Source organism: Triticum urartu, chromosome 1A, assembly GCF_056163025.1.
Source record: "Triticum urartu cultivar PI428250 chromosome 1A, HENAU_Tu73, whole genome shotgun sequence".
In the NCBI taxonomy this organism is placed as follows: domain Eukaryota; kingdom Viridiplantae; phylum Streptophyta; class Magnoliopsida; order Poales; family Poaceae; genus Triticum; species Triticum urartu.
In genome coordinates this window covers 352,542,713-352,562,151 of record NC_141873.1, presented here as the reverse complement: position 1 = coordinate 352,562,151, position 19,439 = coordinate 352,542,713, and the positions used below count along the sequence as shown (strand labels likewise).

Sequence of the window (19,439 nt, the reverse complement as noted above, 5' to 3'; positions counted from 1 at the left end):
CCTCCTCTGTAAGCACAGGCATGTCCTCGATCTCGAGGAGTTGTCCAACAGTGATGTTGAGAGTTTCAGCCTGCATTATATGCTCCTGGGTTATTACCACATCGCCCACCTCGGGAACGTAAACTGTTTGCCCACAATAATATTGGGCGCGCGTACTGTCATGTGTTGTTCGCGGCACAACAAGCGGGGGGAACGATTGCGCCGCCTGTTCTCCCAGCTGGGCAACGGTTTTCCCGCATTTTTTGACAGCTGCTTGTTGTTTGCTCGAGCTCGAGCTCGCCTTCTTCTGTAGACGTTGTCGATGTAACTTCCTGATGTGGCGCTCATAGTCTGTGTCAACAGGCTTAGGAGCTGGTGGTTGAGCCATACGAATGAAGTGGTCAACTACTTCCATAGGCACTTTCTCCCTTGGCGGCGGTGGCGGTTTCGGTCCAAAATGGGCGTCGACTTCTGCCCGCACTATGGCATTAGTTTGCTCCTCGTTCCTGTCGTAAGCCCTCTCAGGAAGAGGAGTAGTGAGGTTTGGACCATATTTATATCGCTTGCCTCTGCCTGTACTTCCTGTACTATGACCTCGACTCGTATCGCTACGCACCATAGCTGCAGGGTGTCTCTACTGCGATTGCTGAGGCGGTGGAGACGGCTGACTAGGCTGAGTTGGACGAGGAGGAGTGGCCTAAAGCTGTGCCGGACTTGCAGTGGCCTGAGGTTGTGCCGGACTTGGAGGAGGAGTGGACATCTGACGCTGTGTCGGACTTGGAGGAGGAGTGGCCTGACACTTTTCCGGACTTGGAGGAGGAGGAGTGGCCTCACGCGTTGGTGTACTTGGAGGAGCGGGAGTCTGCTGACTCGGTGGCGGACTTCGACGAGGAGTCGGGTGACGCGGTGTCGGTGGCCTTCGAAAGATGATGCAATCCTTTCTCCATAGGATGATCCGATGTTTGGCATCTCCGAGTGTGTGCTCCTCGTCACCTCCAGGAATGTCAAGCTCTAGCCCCGAATATTGGCCCACCACCTCATCAACCACGACACGAGCATAGCCTGCTGGAATCGGGTTGCAATGGAAGGTTGCATCGGGGGAATTTGTATAAGCAACGCCGTCCGCCACCTTCAAGGATATGTTCTTAATTTTGAAGTGTGGCTCGCAGTTAGTGTTCTCCGCAATATCATCCACGGGGTATCTATCCAGCATTGCGTCAAACGGGGCGGAACCCACGCTGCTTCTCGGCATGGATGGGGCGGTGGTATCCAATGCTGGATCATCCGCTAGCTGCTGCAGCTGCTGAGACCCCCTTTGCTGGCTAAGTGAGTCGATCTGCTCCTGCTGCCGCTTGAATTTGATTGCCAAGTCCGCGTGCGCTGATTCTAGGCCTTGAAGGCGTTCACAGTCGAGCTTCCTCTGCTCCTCCTCCATCTTCCTCTTCTTCTCCTCCGCAATCTTCTTTCTCGCACGGGTTCTGTAGTCGGCGTTCTAGTCCGAAAACCCCTCATACCACGGAATAGCGCCCATGCCTCGTGTTCTTCCCAGGTGTTCAGGATTTCCTAGGGCACGCGTAAGCTCGTCGTTCTCTCTGTTGGGCTCGAACAACCCGGATCGAGTCTCTTCTATTGCAACAAGTAGCTTATCTTCGGCTCCGTCCAGACATGCCTTCTTGGAAACTTTGCCTATCTTCGGGTCCAACCCCCCCCCATGCGCATAGAACCAAGTCCTGCACCTGGGGAGGGGGGGCAGCTCAATGTTTCGGGAGTGACACTTGCATCCAGCATCTCTTTCTCAGACTTATCCCACTTAGGCATTCCCACCGCATAGCCACCTGGCCCCAGCTTATGGAACTTATCCTTTTTTGCGGCATTGGCCTTGTTTATTCTTGACCGTTCCAATGAGCACTTTGATTCTCTAGTGTTCCCTCGAATACTGGAGTCTTCCTTCCTCCCTTGACGTACTTGTCCCATTCACGATTCTTGTGGTTCTTGAATGCAACCGCCATCTTCCTAAGAGCAGCGTCCTTGACTTTCTGCACATCTGCTTCTGTGAAATGATCTGGTAGGGTGAAATGTTCCATGAGAGTATCCCAAAGCAGACTTTTTTGTCTGTCGTCGACAAAAGTAAGATCTGGACGTGGCTTTGCTGGCTCTCTCCATTGTTGAAGGGAGATCGGGAGTTGGTCCTTCACAAGAACTGCGCACTGACGAACGAACTTGTCCGCAATCTTCTTAGGCGCTAATGGTTCGCCATTAGGTTTGATTGCCTCGATATTATACTTTACGCCCTCCTTCAACTTTTTGTTCGGGCCTCGTTTTGTCCTATTGCCTGAAGATTTGCTCGATCCGGATGGCTGAAAGAAGATCGATTCGTTAATATATCTTCAACTCATTTAAAACATGTGATGATCACCAGATGCCTGCTTATATAAATATATATACCTCTCCGGTGTTGTCATAATCGTAGTTCATGACTTCATCAATTCGGTCATCGCGATCGAATATCATATCACCCTCTCCGGTGTTGTTTAGAAATTCGGAGCCGTCATAATCTTCTTCATTCTGATCATCATCTGGCCCGCGTATTATACCGAACATGGTCTGTTCTCCCTCTCTGTTGGTATTGTCCGCCAAAGCTTTTATTTAACTATGCCAAAAGAAATATAAAACAATTTAGTATTCAAATTACATCGTCTCGAATAATAGATATAATCTTGAATACATTGTCTCGAATAATAGATATAATCTCGAATGCATCGTCTCGAATAATAGATATAATCTCGAATACATCGTCTCGAATAATAGATATAATCTCGAATACATCATCTCGAATAATATATAATCTCGAATACATCGTCTTGAATATTATATATCGAGTACATCACTGGCTAGGTAGCTAATAAAGATCGACTACTACAGAAGAATCTAGGACACTCGCGGTTCCTGCGGCGCGGGCGGTGGACACCCAAAGAGAAGGAACCCTCACAAGATCATAGCTTAGGTGAGATCCCTGAAGAAACTGCCAGGTATTGGAGAACCTGCCGCCCTATAATGCAACCATGTAGCGATGGACGTGCTCGTCCTCCTCCCTGACACAGCGATGTACCACCTCCGGCGGGGTCGGCTCCCTCCACACCGAAACTGGCCCATGCGAACGCCACCAAATGAGATCAGGGTCGACGACGGGACCCGGGGCCGGGTTCCTCATCAAGCGGCGCGCCCCTCAAGGCAGCACCTCCCAGTGCCAGCCCGGCGGAGCCCAGTCCCGGACATGGGTCAGTCGGACGTCGTCGCGGACGGGTCGACGGCGAGGATGCGGGCCGGGCATCGTCGAGAACAGATACTAGCTATATGCCCGCAAAAAGTAACATTTTTTAATGATTGGATTTTGATAACTAAAATTTCTAACATTTCTATAACATTTCTAATATTTCTAGAACTAAAAAAAAGAAAAATTTCTAACTTTTTTATAACTATTTCTATAACTAAAAAACAGAAAAATTTCTAACAATTCTAACTTTTTTATAACTATTTCTATAACTAAAAAACAGAAAAATTTCTAACAATTCTAACATTTCTAACTATTCTAACAATTCTTACATTTCTAACTATTTCTAAAAAACAGAAAAATTTATAACAATTTCTAAAAAACAGAAAAATTTCTAACAATTCTAACTTTTTTATAACTATTTCTATAACTAAAAAACAGAAAAATTTCTAACAATTCTAACATTTCTAGCTATTCTAACAATTCTAACAGTTCTAACTATTCTAACAATTCTAACATTTCTAACTATATCTAAAAACAGAAAAATTTCTAACAATTTCTAAAAAACAGAAAAATTTCTAACTATTTGTATAACTAAAAAACAAAAAATGTATGTGTGTGTGTGTGCGCTCACCGGCGAGGCGAGAGGCAACGGGGGCGGCGACGGGAACGGCGACGGGCACGGCGATGACGGGGATGACGACGACGGGGACAGGGACGGGGCGGCGATGACAGGGACGGGGACGTACGGGCCGGGGCGGCGGCGACGACGGGGACGTACGGGGCGGCGACGACGGGGACGGGGACGACGCGGGACGGGCCGGGACGGGGCGGCGGTGATGACGGGGACGACGGGGACGGGGACGATGGGGCGGTGACGACGGGGACGGGGCGGCGACGGGGGATGGAGATGTACGGGGGGCGCGGCGGGTGACGGTGCAGAGGAGAAGAAGCAGATGAGAAACTGAAATTTTCGTAAGTGTTGTTTATATAGGAGGGGCCTTTAGTACCGGTTGGAGCCACCAACCGGTACTAAAGGCCTGTTTTGGCCAGGCCAAGCGGCGGGAAGCGACCCCCTTTAGTACCGGTTGGTGCCATGACCCGGTACTAAAGGGGGTGCGCTGGCGCAGGTGCGGTGCGGCAAGTTTAGTCCCACCTCGCTAGCCGAGGGGCGACCGCACTGGTTTATAAACCCCCGTGCGGTAGCTCTCTCGAGCTCCTCTCCAAAGCAGGCCTACTGGGCCTACATGTTCTGTGCTGCCCTGTTGGCCTACTGGGCCTTTGCGGGCCTGCATCCTGGCCCAACAACAGGTTGGGTTTCTAGTCGTATGTCGGCCGCTTTGGCCTAGTAGGCGGGCTTTTTTTTGCTTTATTTATTTTCGAGTTGTTTTTTTGTGTATTTAGAGTTTCTTTGTGAATATTTTTGCTTTAGGTACAAAAAATTACAAACTTTCTGTTAGTGCCCGTAGTTTTCAAATTTGAATAGTTTAAATTTTGAATTATTTGAAATTAGTGTGGATCACTAGTTTGTGAATAACTTAACTTTAAAAATCAGTAAAGGCATGAAAGAATTTGTTTGCACATAAAATTTCCTCGCGTTTAAAATGCCAAAACACATAATTAACTACCCTAACTATTACAGAGATTCCCTTCTGGGTGTGAAACACAGAAGAAAGTGATGATAGTGAAGCCGATCACATCCCAGATCTTTGGGTGTGAAACTTTTTCTTCGTGTGTGTCCCTTTGCGCCGTAACCATGGAAAATCTTCATCATTTAACGGGATGCTCGCGTCAATATTCACTGTGAATGGAGCAATTTCATCAAAATTTTCATAATCTTCTGACTTGTCTGTCTTGTCATCCACTCCCACGATGTTTATCTTCCCATAAAGAACTATGTGCCGCTTTGGCTCATCATACGATGCATTCTCTTCCTTATCTTTTCTTTTTCTTGGCTTGGTAGACATGTCCTTCACATAGAAAACATGTGCCACATCATTGGCTAGGACGAATGGTTCGTCTGCATACGCAAGATTGTTGAGATCCACTGTTGTCATTCCGTACTGCGGGTCTTCCGTTACCCCGCCTCGTGTCATATTGACCCATTTGCACCGAAACAAAGGGACCTTCAAACCACGTCGATAGTCAAGTTCCCATATGTCCTGTATATAACCATAATATGTTTCCTTTCCCGTCTTGGTTTCTGCATCAAAGCGGACACTACTGTTTTGGTTGGTGCTCTTCTTATCTTGGGCAATCGTGTAAAATGTATTACCATTTATCTCGTACCCTTTGAAAGTCATTATATTCGATGATGGTAACTGGGACAGCAAGTACAGGTCATCTTCAATAGAGGTGTCATGCATGGTACGTGTCTGCAACCAGCTGGCGAAACTCCTGGTTTGTTCACGTGTAATCCAGTCATCAGACCGCTCCGGGTGTTTGGAGCGTAGCAAATTCTTGTGTTCATCCATATACGGAGCCACCAAGGCGGAATTCTGTAGAACTGTGTAGTGTGCTTCAGTGAGAGAATGTCCGTCCATACATATTATTTGTTCCGCTCCTAGCGTGCCTTTTCCATCCAGTCTGCCCTTATGCCGCAATTCAGGAACACCAATCGGCTTAAGGTCAGGAATAAAGTCAATACAAAACTCAATGACCTCCTCATTTTGAAGGCCCTTGGAGATGCTTCCTTCTGGCCTAGCACAGTTATGAACATATTTCTTTAAGACTCCCATGAACCTCTCAAAGGGGAACATATTGTGTAGAAATACAGGACCCAAAACGTTAATCTCTTCGCATAGGTGAACTAGGACGTGCGTCATGATGTTGAAGAAGGATGGTGGGAACACCAACTCCAAACTGACAAGACATTGCACCAAATCATTCTCTAACCTTGGTAAGATTTTTGGATCGATTACCTTCTGAGAGATTGCATTGAGAAATGCACATAGCTTCACAATGGCTAATCGAACGTTTTCCGGTAGAAGCCCCCTCAATGCAACCGGAAGCAGTTGCGTCATAATCACGTGGCAGTCATGAGACATTATGTTCTGGAATTTTTTCTCTGCCATGTTTATTATTCCCTTTATATTCGACGAGAAGCTAGACGGTACCTTAATACTGAGCAGGCATTCAAAGAAGATTTCCTTCTCTTCTTTGGTAAGAGCGTAGCTTGCATGACCCTGATGTATGCCGTCTTTTCCGTGCATACGTTGCTGGTCCTCTCGTGCCTCAGGTGTATCTTTTGTCTTCCCATACACGCCCAAGACGCCAAGCAGGGTCACACAAAGATTCTTCGTCACATGCATCACGTCGATTGCAGAGCGGACCTCTAGGTCTTTCCAATAGGGTAGGTCCCAAAATATAGATTTCTTCTTCCACATGGGTGCGCGTCCGTCAGCGTCATTCGGAACAGGTTGTCCACCAGGACCCTTTCCAAAGACCACCTTCAAATCCTTGACCATATCATGTACATCAGCACCAGTACGGTGGCGAGGCTTCGTCCGGTGATCCGCCTCACCTTTGAAATGCTTGCCTTTCTTTCTTACGGGATGCCTGCTCAGAAGAAATCGACGATGTCCCAGGTACACATTCTTCTTACAATTAGCCAAATATATAATGTCGGTATCGTCCAAACAGTGCGTGCATGCGTGGTATCCCTTGTTTGTCTGTCCTGAAAGGTTACTGAGAGCAGGCCAATCATTGATGGTCACGAAAAGCAACGCCTTTAGGTCAAATTCTTCCCCCATGTGCTCATCCCACGCACGTACACCTGTTCCATTCCACAGTTGTAAGAGTTCTTCAACTAATGGACTTAGGTACACATCAATGTCGTTGACGGGTTGCTTAGGGCCTTGGATGAGCACTGGCATCATAATGAAGTTCCTCTTCATGCACAACCAAGGAGGAAGGTTATACAAACATAGAGTCACAGGCCAGGTGCTATGGTTGCTGCTCTGCTCCCCAAAAGGATTAATGTCATCTACGCTTAGACCAAACCATACGCTCCTTGCGTCATCTGCAAACTCCTTCCCGTACTTTCTTTCGATTTTTCTCCACTGTGACCCATCAGCGGGTACTCTCAACTTTCTGTCTTTCTTACGGTCTTCTCTGTGCCATCGCATCGCCTTGGCATGCTCTTTGTTTTGGAACAAACGTTTCAACCGTGGTATTATAGGAGCATACCACATCACCTTGGCAGGAATCTTCTTCCTGGGGCGCTCGCCCTCGATATCACCAGGGTCATCGCGGCTGATCTTATAGCGCAATGCACCACATACCGGGCAGGCGTTCACATCCTCGTACTCACCGCGGTAGAGAATGCAATCATTAGGGCATGCATGTATCTTCTGCACCTCTAACCCTAGAGGGCAGACAGCCTTCTTTGCTTCGTACATACTCCCGGGCAATTTGTTGTCCTTTGGAAGCATATCCTTTATCATTACCAGCAACTTTCCAAATCCCTTGTCAGATACACCATTCTCTGCCTTCCATTGCAGCAATTCCAGTGTGGTGCCCAGCTTTTTCTTGTCACCTACGCAATTCGGGTACAACAATTTTTTGTGATCCTCTAACATGCGCTGCAACTTCTTCTTCTCCAAATCACTTGTGCAGTTTCTCTTTGCATCGGCAATGGCCCGATCTAGATCATCAGCGGGCTCATCTGATGCCTCTTCTTCAGCTTCTTCCCGCATTGCCGGCTCAGCTTCTTCCCGCATTACCGGCTCAGCTTCTTCCCCCATTGTTGTTTCATCATATTCAGGGAACCCATGGCCAGGATAGCTGTCGTCGTCCTCTTCTTCTTCATTGTCTTCCATCATAACCCCTCTTTCTCCGTGCTTGGTCCAAACATTATAGTGGGGCATGAAACCGGACTTAAACAGGTGGACGTGAATGGCTCTTGACATAGAGTAATTGTGACCATTCTTACAGCGAGCACATGGACAAGGCATAAAACCATCCGCCCGCTTGTTTGCCTCAGCCGCAAGCAGAAAAGTATGCACGCCCTCAACGAACTAGGGAGAGCATCGGTCATCGTACATCCATTGCCGGCTCATCTTAATTACACAAGACCAAATAGACCAAATTAATACAAGTTCATACATAAAGTTGATACAACACTTAAATGCAACAAACAAATAACTCTCTAGCTAAAGCATTTAAATGCAACAACAAATACGATCAATATCGCAACTAAGGTAATAATGGATCCAACAGCATAATGATACCAAGCCTCACTATCGATGGCATATTTTCTAATCTTTCTAATATTCAAGCGCATTTTCTCCATCTTGATCTTGTGATCATCGATGACATCGGCAACATGCAACTCCAATTCCATCTTCTCCCCCTCAATTCTTTTCAATTTTTCTTTCAAGTACTCGTTTTCTCTTTCAACTAAATTTAACCTCTCGACAATAGGGTCGGTTGGAATTTCTGGTTCACATACCTCCTAGAAAAAATTTCTATGTCAACTTGATGGGCATAATTTGTCATAAACACGAAATGCAACTAGTTTTAAAAGAGAATATATATACCACATCCGAATCATAACAAGGACGAGGGCCGACGGGGACGGATATCAAAACCATGGCACTATATGTATAACAAACAACGTACGGGTAAGATAATTATACGAGTAACTATATATCCAAATCACACAAACATCAATTTTTATATAAAATTTCATGAACAAGAGGCTCACCACAAGGTGGTGCCGGCGACGGGGCGGTGCGGGCGATCGACGGTGGTTACGACGGAGATTTAGAAGGCACTAAGTAAACCACACCTACATATGCAAACTAAGTGTTATTTTTGACCTCAAATTGCATATAAATCAAATACTAGCACATATATATATATCCTCCCAAATTACTAAACTCACAAATTAATCACTATATAAAGCATTGCAAGAGCTAATCTAGCAATGAGAGATGAAAGGACAAAGTTGCTAACCTTTGTGATCATTTGAATGGATGGGGGCCTTCAAATCTTGACAAATTTTGGGCAAAATGTGTGATGAGCTCGAGAGGAAGAGGGGAAGAACAGAGAGGAGAGGGGAAAGGGGAAGAACAGAGCGAGCTCGGGTGGACGAAGGGTTTACGTAGGACGACCTTTAGTACCGGTTCGTGCCAAGAACCGGTACTAAAGGGGCTGGAGGGGCCCCAGTATGACAACATCCTGCCACCACTCTCATTAGTACCGGTTCGTGGCACGAACCGGTGCTAAAGGTTCGCCACGAACCGGTACTAATGAAAGCGGCCTGGCTAGCCGTTGGAACCGTCACTAATGTATACATTAGTGCCAGCTCAAATACAAACCGGCACTAATGTGCTTCACGTTTGACCCTTTTTCTACTAGTGAATGGAGGCCATGTAATCATATGAGGTAACACTTTTAAGTAGCGGACTATAATATCCATTTCTTTTGCGCATCTATATTATCCATTTGTTATTGTCCAATATAATTAAAATTAACATGTCACTGCATTGTCTTTAAAATAAATAACCAATGGCACAAAACTATATATTTACACGAGAAATACATAGGCTGAACCTTTGCTCCATTTTTTTGATCAGCCGCGCCCATGTGATAGTAACAAGTTATCATGGCATCATCCAGAGTTATTATCTTTTTTTCTGGGTTGGACTTCATACCAGTCATTAACTGCTCATGTGTGCCTGTGTACACAGTCTCACATGATCAGCTTCTCGCTAGCATTGTCCAAAATTAGTTGAGACTGGATACGAACGATCACGCAGGCGGCAAAATCTCCTGCCTCCTTCTAAAATTTCTGCAACCTAGTCTTGAGCATGTGAAATTCCCCTTTTTCCCTTGGTGCACGGAGAACAATAGTTACTATACGGCCCTCATTTACATAATAGGTCGGGGTTGCTTTCGTAACTTCAGGTTCCCCCCACCACATGGCACCACCATTTCCTCACCCTCCCGCAAAAAGGACTGCTCCATAGCACCAGAGAATCTTACATCACGCCGTCCGTACTTCATCAGCCATTCTACCCCTTCCCTCTCGAAACTCTAGGCTGCTCATCCACCGGCGTACTAGAGCCCATGCACTGCCAGCGTCGTCCACCTCGCCGGATCTACTTATATGGCCGCATCCACCCCTCCCACCTCCCCTAGAAATAGTAGTCTGCTCATCCACCAGTGTACCATAGCCGATTTAGTGTCGGCCATGTCAATGACGTCAGATCTTATTCTCTGGTACTCTCGTCAACAGCAACGCATCTACAGCGGCTCCTTCGTACTCCGCACCAGAGCCGCTTCATCCACACCCTTGGAGCCGCCCCGCCGACGCCCCCGTCGACGGCCTCTGATCCTCTTTGTCGACACCGTGCTCAACCCTACCGGAGCCGCTTCACCGACACCATCCTCAACCCTACTAGAGTAGCTTCACCGATACCATTCTCAACGCTACCGGAGCCACTTTGCCAACGACCAAGTCCACGGCCTCGGAGCCGCTTTGTCGACACCCTTGTCCAACCTACCGGAGCAGCTTCTGACTCCCTCGTCCACGGCCGCAGATCCGCATCATCGACACCATCCTGAACCCAACCACTGGAGCAGCTTCACCGACGCCCTCGTCCACAGCCTCAGATCCACTTTGTCGACATGATCCTGAACCCAACCACCGGAGCAGCTTCACCGACGCCCTCGTCCACATCCTCAGATCCGCTTCATCCACACCGTAGTCCACCCTACCAGAGATGCTTCACAAACATCCTACTTCATGGTTCTAGATCTCCTTAATGGACGCCAACAGGCAGTGCAACGTCATCACCTTGATGTTTCTAACCTGATTCCCACCGTCCGGCACAATGCCAAGCACCCGCCGCGGCCTAGGTACTTGTCACCTTTAAAACCATCCAGCATCACCTGCCATATGTACTTCAAATATACTGACAGGTCGTTGTTACATGTTATGGAGCTGGCAAGAGCTACAAGGACGATGTTTCTTATGGATCTAACACCTTGGCCAACCAAGATCCGGGACTGAGGCATTGTTATGATCTTGTAAGTGCGTCTCTCTCTTGCATTGTTGTGTGCCTGCCAGCGTGCTTTGCTAGGATTTTCGACCAGTAATCCCTTTGTGCGCCAATGATTTCCACTACTGGTTGCCAATTAGAGATGTAGACATCATACATTACACAAAATCATAATTGGCATGTAGGAATTCCAGTCCACTAAATTAGGCTCTCTTAGAGTGCCTGCTAGTCGAGTACATAGAGTCATGGCTAGTTTATGCTACACACACAATCGTTAATTGTTGGTTTAAATATGTGCCAGGGATATGCAACGTATTATCATGTAGAGATATCTCAAATTAGCCGTGTCAACTTGTAGATGGGGTGCCGCAATTAAAAAGACAAGATGTATGTGGCCTTTCCATGTAACATTGCAAAAAAAGGAGAGGCAATAGTGAGCCTATACAGTGTGGTATGGTAGGTCACTCCATTGCAATCACCATGACATGTTATTTCTATGTCAGTGCAGTTGGCCAGGGTTCTTCGCGACAGTTATTTTGAGTTATCCTAAGAAAATAAGCCCTCTGAATATAAGCTCCAGATAATAAGCCAACCAGTTCTTTTCTTTGCCTGCTTTTTCAGCTAATCTATGGTATGATCAGTGAAAATTCTAGATTGCATTATATTTTGTTATTTTGCTGCCCATATGAAAATTAATTTGACTTGCAAACAGATGTGATAGGAAAAAGGACCATAAATATGATAGTAAAACAGACCCATAAATGTCATTTGAACCCAGTGCAGTAATTAATATGATAGGAAAACAGACAATAAATATTTGTTCAAAATGCAAATACAAAGATACCATCTACTTGGCACAATCTTCTTTGGTCAATGTCTGCCAAAGAGAGCCCATTGCCTAATTTAAATGAAGAACCCATTGCCTAAATTTAAATGAAGAACCATTATTTATCAAAATTCCATGGTGCCAGTGGCTGGTTATTATCATATAACAGCACCACCACAAAGCATCATATAGCAGCAGCTCATAGCAACTCATCATACAATAGCAACAACAACTCATAACAATTCATATAGCAGCAGCAGATCATAACAATTCATCATATAACAGCAGGAGGAGCACCTCATAGCAATTCATCATATAGCAGCAGCAGTAGCTCATAGCAATTCATCATATAGCAGCAACAGCTCATAGCAATTCATCATATAGTAGTAGCAGCAGCTCATGGCAATTCATCATATAGAAGCATTAGCTCATAGCAATTCATCATATAGCAGCAGCAGGAGCGGATCATAGGAATTCATCATATAGCAGCAGCAGGAGCACCTTATAGCAATGCATCATATAGCAGCAACAGCTCATAGCAATTCATCATACAGTTGTAGCAACAGCTCATGGCAATTCATCATATAGCAGCAGCAGCTCATCGCAATTCATCATATATTAGATCAGGATGAAAATTTGGCAAAAAATCAGAGGAGATCCTCATCTTGTTGGATGAGTTCATCCTTCAACAACACCTCAAGGCCACGGCCTGGGAGGAGGGGAGAGGAATGAGGTGCCTTCTACTAGATTGGGGCGTCGGCCACAGTAGTGTGGCAACCGCAGGAGTAGAGCATTGGATGGACCATAGCGGAGCAGCTGCGAGAGACCATGAGAGTGAGAGGTGGCGCTAGAGGGAGGAGCGGTCGGGGAGATTGGGCCCTACACGCCGACCATGTAGCCTAGCTGGATAGAGCATCGTCGAGTTGCATGCCAGATGGGACCTATGGCAGCGGCTAGCTGGAGGAAACCTAGCGCTGCGGGCAGGGGATCGAGGTAGAGGGAAAGGGGAGAGGAGTAGGGCAATGAACGCGTGCGTGTTTGTTTTTACTTGAGGGTCAAGTGTGACGCGGGCGTGAGCAATGGCATTTTGAGTGTAATATTGGCAGACAATAGAGTCATTTCGCTAGTCCCCTTCCCTTCAATTTTTAGCGAGCTTCTACACGAAGCACCCCCCAAGCTTTTTCTCATTGTGAAGGAATGGGTGGTGGAAATAAGTTAAGCCCGAGCCCATAACTCAAAAACAAGTTCTTTACATCTTTTATGGCTTATTTTTACAATAAGCTCTCAAAAGGCGGAATAGAACTAGCCCTTAACCTGCAATTCAATTGTGCATGCAATGATGAATCACTCCTGCCTGCTATAGTGTATATTTAGGCATCATAAACGGCATAACCTAACACATGTGCATTTCATTATAGAATCTAGAATATGCAATGTTTATGTTAGTTCACACGTTGCACATGATGTTTAAATGTCTCTTAAATCTGGTCAGTCAAGTGATGGTCTTTAAGCCTCCTTCTATGATTGTTTTCTTGATATGTAATTAGTGTTGTGCAAGATTTTCTCACACGTCTATTCAATTGCTTGTTTGTATCAGCCAACCATACACTACAAAAAAAGACACATACGTGACATTTTGGGCCGAACGAAAAAAAATTATGTCATACATATGACACTTCTATGACGATAATTGTGACAAAACCCGGTATCATCATAGATGTGGTGGGCTCCTACTTCTATGACAAAAAATCATGATAGAGAATGGGCTTTTTGTCCTGGGCGGGCCGGAGACGCAGCTGCATGACATTTTTTGGGCCGTCCATGACGGAAAAACCGTGGTAGAAGCAAGGGGTGGATTTTGGGGAGTTCCCAGTTACGGTGGGAGGAAGGGGGCCGAGCGATGCGCGCTTCTCTCGTACACGTACGAGCGTGTGTGCGAGGCGTTGGCTCTAACTGAACCCGAGCAAAGCGTTGGGCTCTAACCGAACCAAAGCGATTGCACTGCAGGCTACACGTTACTGAACCCGAGCGATCGATTGCTGGCTGTTAACTGAACCCGATCGAGCGATTCCTTCGCTACTGCTGCTAACTGAAGCCGATCGATGCTGCCTCTGGATGAACAGTGAGCATTGCGGGGGGGTGGATGAATAGTTCCCGGTGGGGGGTGGATGAACAAGACCCCTTGGTGTTGCCTCTGGATGAACAGGACCTCGATCGATCGAGCCGGTTGGGGCTGGATGAACAGGACCCCGTGGAGGGCTGGATGAACAGGACCACCCGTGGAGGGCAGGATGAACAGTAGATGGTGGAGGGCAGGATGAACAGTAGATGGTGGAGGGCAGGATGAACAGTAGCCCGTGGAGGGGTGGTTGAACAGGAGCCCGTGGAGAGGGCTGGTTGAACAGTAGCCAGTGGAGTAGCGCGCGGTGGAGGCTGGATGAACAGGAGCCCGTGGATGAACAGTCGCAGGTGGAGGCTGGAGGAGGTCGACGGTGGATGAATAGTAGCTCGTGGAGGCTGGAGGGGGTCGACGGTGGAGATGAATAGTATCCCGTGGAGTCCCATTTTGCGGTACGCCACACCCCTCCCGATGAACAGGACCCACGTTTCGACCGTAGCGCTCCAACACAGGTCCGTTTCGTCCGTTTTGCGGTACACCACACCCCTCCCGATCAACAGGACCCCCGTTTAGACTGTAGGAGGTCCATTTCCTCTGTTTTGCGGTACGCCAGACCCCTCCCGATGAACAGGATCCCGTTTCGAACATGGCCGGTCGAACACAAGGCCGTTTCTTCCGTTTTGCGGTATGCCAGGCCTCGTTTCCATCGCCTATTCCGTCCAAGCCCTCCCGATGAACATGACACATTATGTTGCCTCCCCATGAACAGGACAACGACGCTGTTTCTTCGTTCCGACCCAGCCATGTACACGAGCCCTGGCTGTACGTATGCGCGAGTAGGCGTTCGAGACCCCGCCCGTATGTACACATACGTGGCCGTATTTTCTTTCTTGCACCCTGGCCGCTGTACGTACGTGTACATGCTACATGCACGCCTCTACTACGACACGTGCCCGCCTCTACATCGACCAGTATATATGTACGTACATGTTCGCGACCAGAATGACAACGCTACGTACGCTTCGACCAGGTGGGTCCCGACTGTCAAGCACTTCCTTGCGTGCGAAGATGTAGCTGGTGGGTCGCAGCAGTCAGGGGCATACATTTTTTCGCGAAATGCGGTGGCCCGTCCGGTGGGTCCCCGCTGTCAGGTGGAGGAATAATTATTTTGCGCGTAATAAGGAGGCACTTCCTTACTACGGCCGTGGACCCAGCTGTCAGCGTCTCCACGCACAGTACTCTTCCGTTGGAAGTCGGTCGTTGACCACATTGACCACGCCGCGCCGAGAGCACCACGGCGGTGGACGATGGTGAGGCCTAGGAAGGGGACGACGCGGAGCCGGGGAAGACGCGGTAGTGGAAGCCCGTGTGGAGAGGAGTACGAGGGTTCACTGGTTCGGCTGCGGTGTGAGGCTGCCGTCACCGCAGGGCCTGGCCAGCGGTGGGAATAGTAGGGGGCGGTGAGGCCTCCGTGGCAGCACAGCCGTCCACGGGAGGCAGGAGCATGCGGCATGACTGGCGCTGCTTTGGGCGGCTGGAGCAAGAAGACCAGAGGTTGAAGAAGCACTACGGCTGTTGGATGGACATCGTACGGTCACTGGAGCTAGAATCGTTCATATTGACTAAGTTGACAAAGCCCTTTGTCCCCGTCAACTTAGTAGGCCCACAAGTCAGCCTCCCACCAAGGTGGGTCCTAGCTAGCCGGGGGAGTATTCGTTTTTTTATGCGTAATAAGGAGGCACTTCCGGTGGGTCCAAGCTGACAGCGGGGGGAAACGTTTTTTCATGAAATACGGTGGCCCATCCGGTGGGTCCCAGCAGTCAGGGGGAAATGATTTTTTTCGCAAATACTGGTGGCCCGTCCGATGGGTCCCCGCTGTCAGGTGGAGGAATAATTATTTTCCGCGTAATAAGGAGGCACTTCCTTGCGGCTGTCGTGGACCCAGCTGTCAGCCTCTCCACGTACAGTACTCTTCCGATGGAAGTCGGTCATTGACCACATTGACCACACCACGCCGAGAGCACCACGGAGGTGGACGACGACGAGGCATAGGAAGGGGATGACGCATAGCCGGGGAAGACACGACAGTGGATGCCCACGCGGAGAGGAGTACGAGCGTTCACCGGTTCGGCTGCGGTGTGAGGCTGCCGTCGCCGCAGAATAACAGGGGGTGTGGGTGAGTAGAGGGATGCCCTGGCCAGCGGTGGGAGTAGTAGGGGCGCTGAGGCCTGCGCGGCAGCACAGCCGGCCACGGGAGGCGGGAGTAGGCGGTCCCGCCGGTGCTGCTTTGGCGGCTGGAGCAAGAAGATCAGAGATTGAAGAAACACGACGGTCGTTGGATTGACATCCAACGGTTACGTCTGCTAGAATCGTTTGTTGATGTATATAATAACTAAAAAAATCTTGCATACGCGTCAACTAAACAGGCCCGCAAGTCAGACCACTCCCTCTTTTTTTAATAATTTATATATAGCTCATGGCAACTTCTTGTGCAATTTATTGCAGTCGTTTTTTTGGTTGGCCAGGGCCAATTTCGCATATTTTTGTGGGTTCCAAACTATTTTTAATACCGAAATGTCCAGCCCGATTTAAAGTACTTTGAAGATATATTTAAATTAGGTTAATGCCCAGTGAAATAGGAATCTGAAAATGTAATAAAATTTAGAAATTATAAAGTAATTGCCAATTTGTCATCAGTTTTTATATTTACAAACCATTTCATATTACTTTAAAGATTTGCAGGCGTCTTGAAAGAGTTGCATCCCATCAGGGCGTAGAAAAATAAGTAGGCCTGGATTGGGTATTCTTCAGAAAAAATAAACTGGGCTCATTTTCACAAAGAAAAAATAGCTGGGCTAGTCACATGGTGAACATAAAATCTAAGCCTGGGCTAGACGGGCCACGGCCCAGTTCAAACCCTGCTCCGTCTCAACAATACCAAACAAAAAAAATACTGCTCGAGTAGCTACGTCCCAGGTGTCAGCCGATCTTGTGTTGTTCTCTTGTCTATTGACTATATACGCTCACAATGTCGTGGGTCCCAGATGTCAGGAAAACACTAGGAGGAAGCATTTTATTTTTCCATACGCTGACGTGGTGGGCCCCTACTGTCATCCTCTGCCGATTCCTATTGTTTGTTGACCATGTTGACAATGCGAGAGGGCGGCACCGCAGTGAGCGAACCAAAGCGTGCGGAGGACGTCGGTGTTAACGATTTAGGAGACGGTGGGGTGGTGATGCGTGCGCTGAGGCGCAGCCAGCCATGGGAGGCGGAAGCAGGCGGCCCCGCCGGCGCTGGTTTGGTTTTGGCGGCTGGAGGAAGACAGGACTGAAGAAACACGACAGACTGTAAAAGCAGCAGGAGTACTTAACAACCTTAACTGAAACCAGCAGGGGCACTTAACAACCAAAGCTGAAAGCGGTATGAGTACTTATACAGGTTCAACCGTACAAAGCACGCCTTGAACAGTGCTACTTTGCCTACAGTTAACCAAGGGTGAGGCCGCCAAGCCCCAGGACAAGGCCCAGGCGCCACCCCGCGCATCCACAACCTTCTGAAAGCGGCTTCATCTCGCAACGTGGTCAATAAACAGGATATTCGCTTTAGAGCCATGGAAAAGCATGAACATAATATTCTGTCCTATTCTCCAAGATGGACGGGCCTTCATTATTTGAGACCACCCATGAATAAGTATCTTTTCACCTCCAAGGGAAATTGAGTAGGTCGACATAAACATCATGTTGTGACCAAGCGCAAGTCTGACCTGCCATGGTCAGGCATCTGTATAGGAACAATAGAACTCGGCACTTCCTGTTTCAAGAAGATCACAGCTGTAAAACTATGTATAAGCAATAGTTTATGAACAACATATATAACAGAAAACAGCTCATACCATAAGTTTATCGACATAGTTGGACCTGTTCAACGAGTGCAGCAGTGGCACACATATCCCACGTGGCCTTCCACCATTGAAACGCCCCACAAGGACCTCAAGACGATCAATAAAGTGTAGGAACTTGTGGATGTCGATCCAGTCAACTTCAGTGCCATTAGTAACAACCGAGTTATTACAGAGTAACAAATGAGCAGACTGCTTAACTCTGAAAAAACCTACACGTGCCACCAATTATAAGAAAATATTAGTTAGAAGTAGCATCTTCGTGAGAGATTCGTTGCTACTTCTAAAGTTAAATTGTGATTAGTTAGACAGAATAGGTGGATTAAGAAGTAATCGAGGCAACAAGCAAGAACCAGATACAAAACTAACATGGATGAACAATTGGAATGACGTCGGGGCGGAAGATCGCAGTGAAGATGAGACCAGGTTCTGCTATTTCCATCAACATTCATGCGCCAACTTTCAGTCCGTAACACTTGAGAAAGTTTATCCAAGTTCGGCCATAAAAAAAGCAGCGATCTTCTTGGTTCATGAACCCAACTTAGAACTTATATCCATGGCTTGTCTTCACTGTGACCACTAAACTAGTGTATTCAGTTATGGCAAGGCAGAGCATCTTGAGTACATGTGTTCTGGCAGAGCAAATAATACATTGTAGGAAAAATAATATGAGAACACAGCATGTTCAAAAAAAACCCTACCCTCCCGGATAGAAAAGAGGATTCTAGGAACATACTGTGCGCGTTTCAAAATGCTGTGTTAGAATGAGAAGGAACAAGTGTGGCGTCTCGCCGAGGGCGTAGAAACCTGTAGGGTACTCGTACTACGGGCACTGCAAATGAAACACACTAGATTCAGTAGGAAAAAAATGCATCAACGGCGGCGGCTGCCATCCTAGGATTACCTGCGACCAAGGGACTTTGGTTTATCGGGGGTGGATGAAGAATTCGTACCTGGTTCTCCATGAGAAAACCCTATGCAATCGCTGAGAGGGGGTTTTCTCTGAACAAGCAGACGGGGGAGAAGGGGATTCAGGCCCAGTGAAATATTGCCGCTTCGTCCGTCCAGCTTACTGCTAAAGCTAGAAAGGGGGGTTGTGATTTGACAACTCAATGGGCATTATTGCAGCACTACAACCGGGGTGTGTCTACCGTGAAGTTGTGCACTCTAATTTGTGCATATGGCACGTGGACCCCGTTGCCGGTTGCCCCACATATCAGCGAAAGGAAGTAGAAAGACAGGAGTAACTAGTTACACATAAATATATATTTTGACAGAGAGATACTCCCTCTGTAAAGAAATATACAAATCTTTTATATCACAGGCTCACCTTGCC

The 19,439-nt window shown here is 47.5% G+C and overlaps 1 long non-coding RNA gene across 1 annotated transcript; it reads right to left on the bottom strand.

Annotated features, from left to right (window-relative positions):
* Positions 1 to 8,567: 8,567 nt before the first annotated feature.
* Positions 8,568 to 9,091, bottom strand: LOC147991194 (uncharacterized). The gene is made up of 3 exons (XR_015612212.1): positions 8,958 to 9,091; positions 8,791 to 8,848; positions 8,568 to 8,705 (listed from the first exon to the last, which is right to left on the bottom strand). It is a non-coding gene; the product is annotated as an uncharacterized LOC147991194 (long non-coding RNA).
* Between the last annotated feature and the right edge of the window lie 10,348 nt (positions 9,092 to 19,439).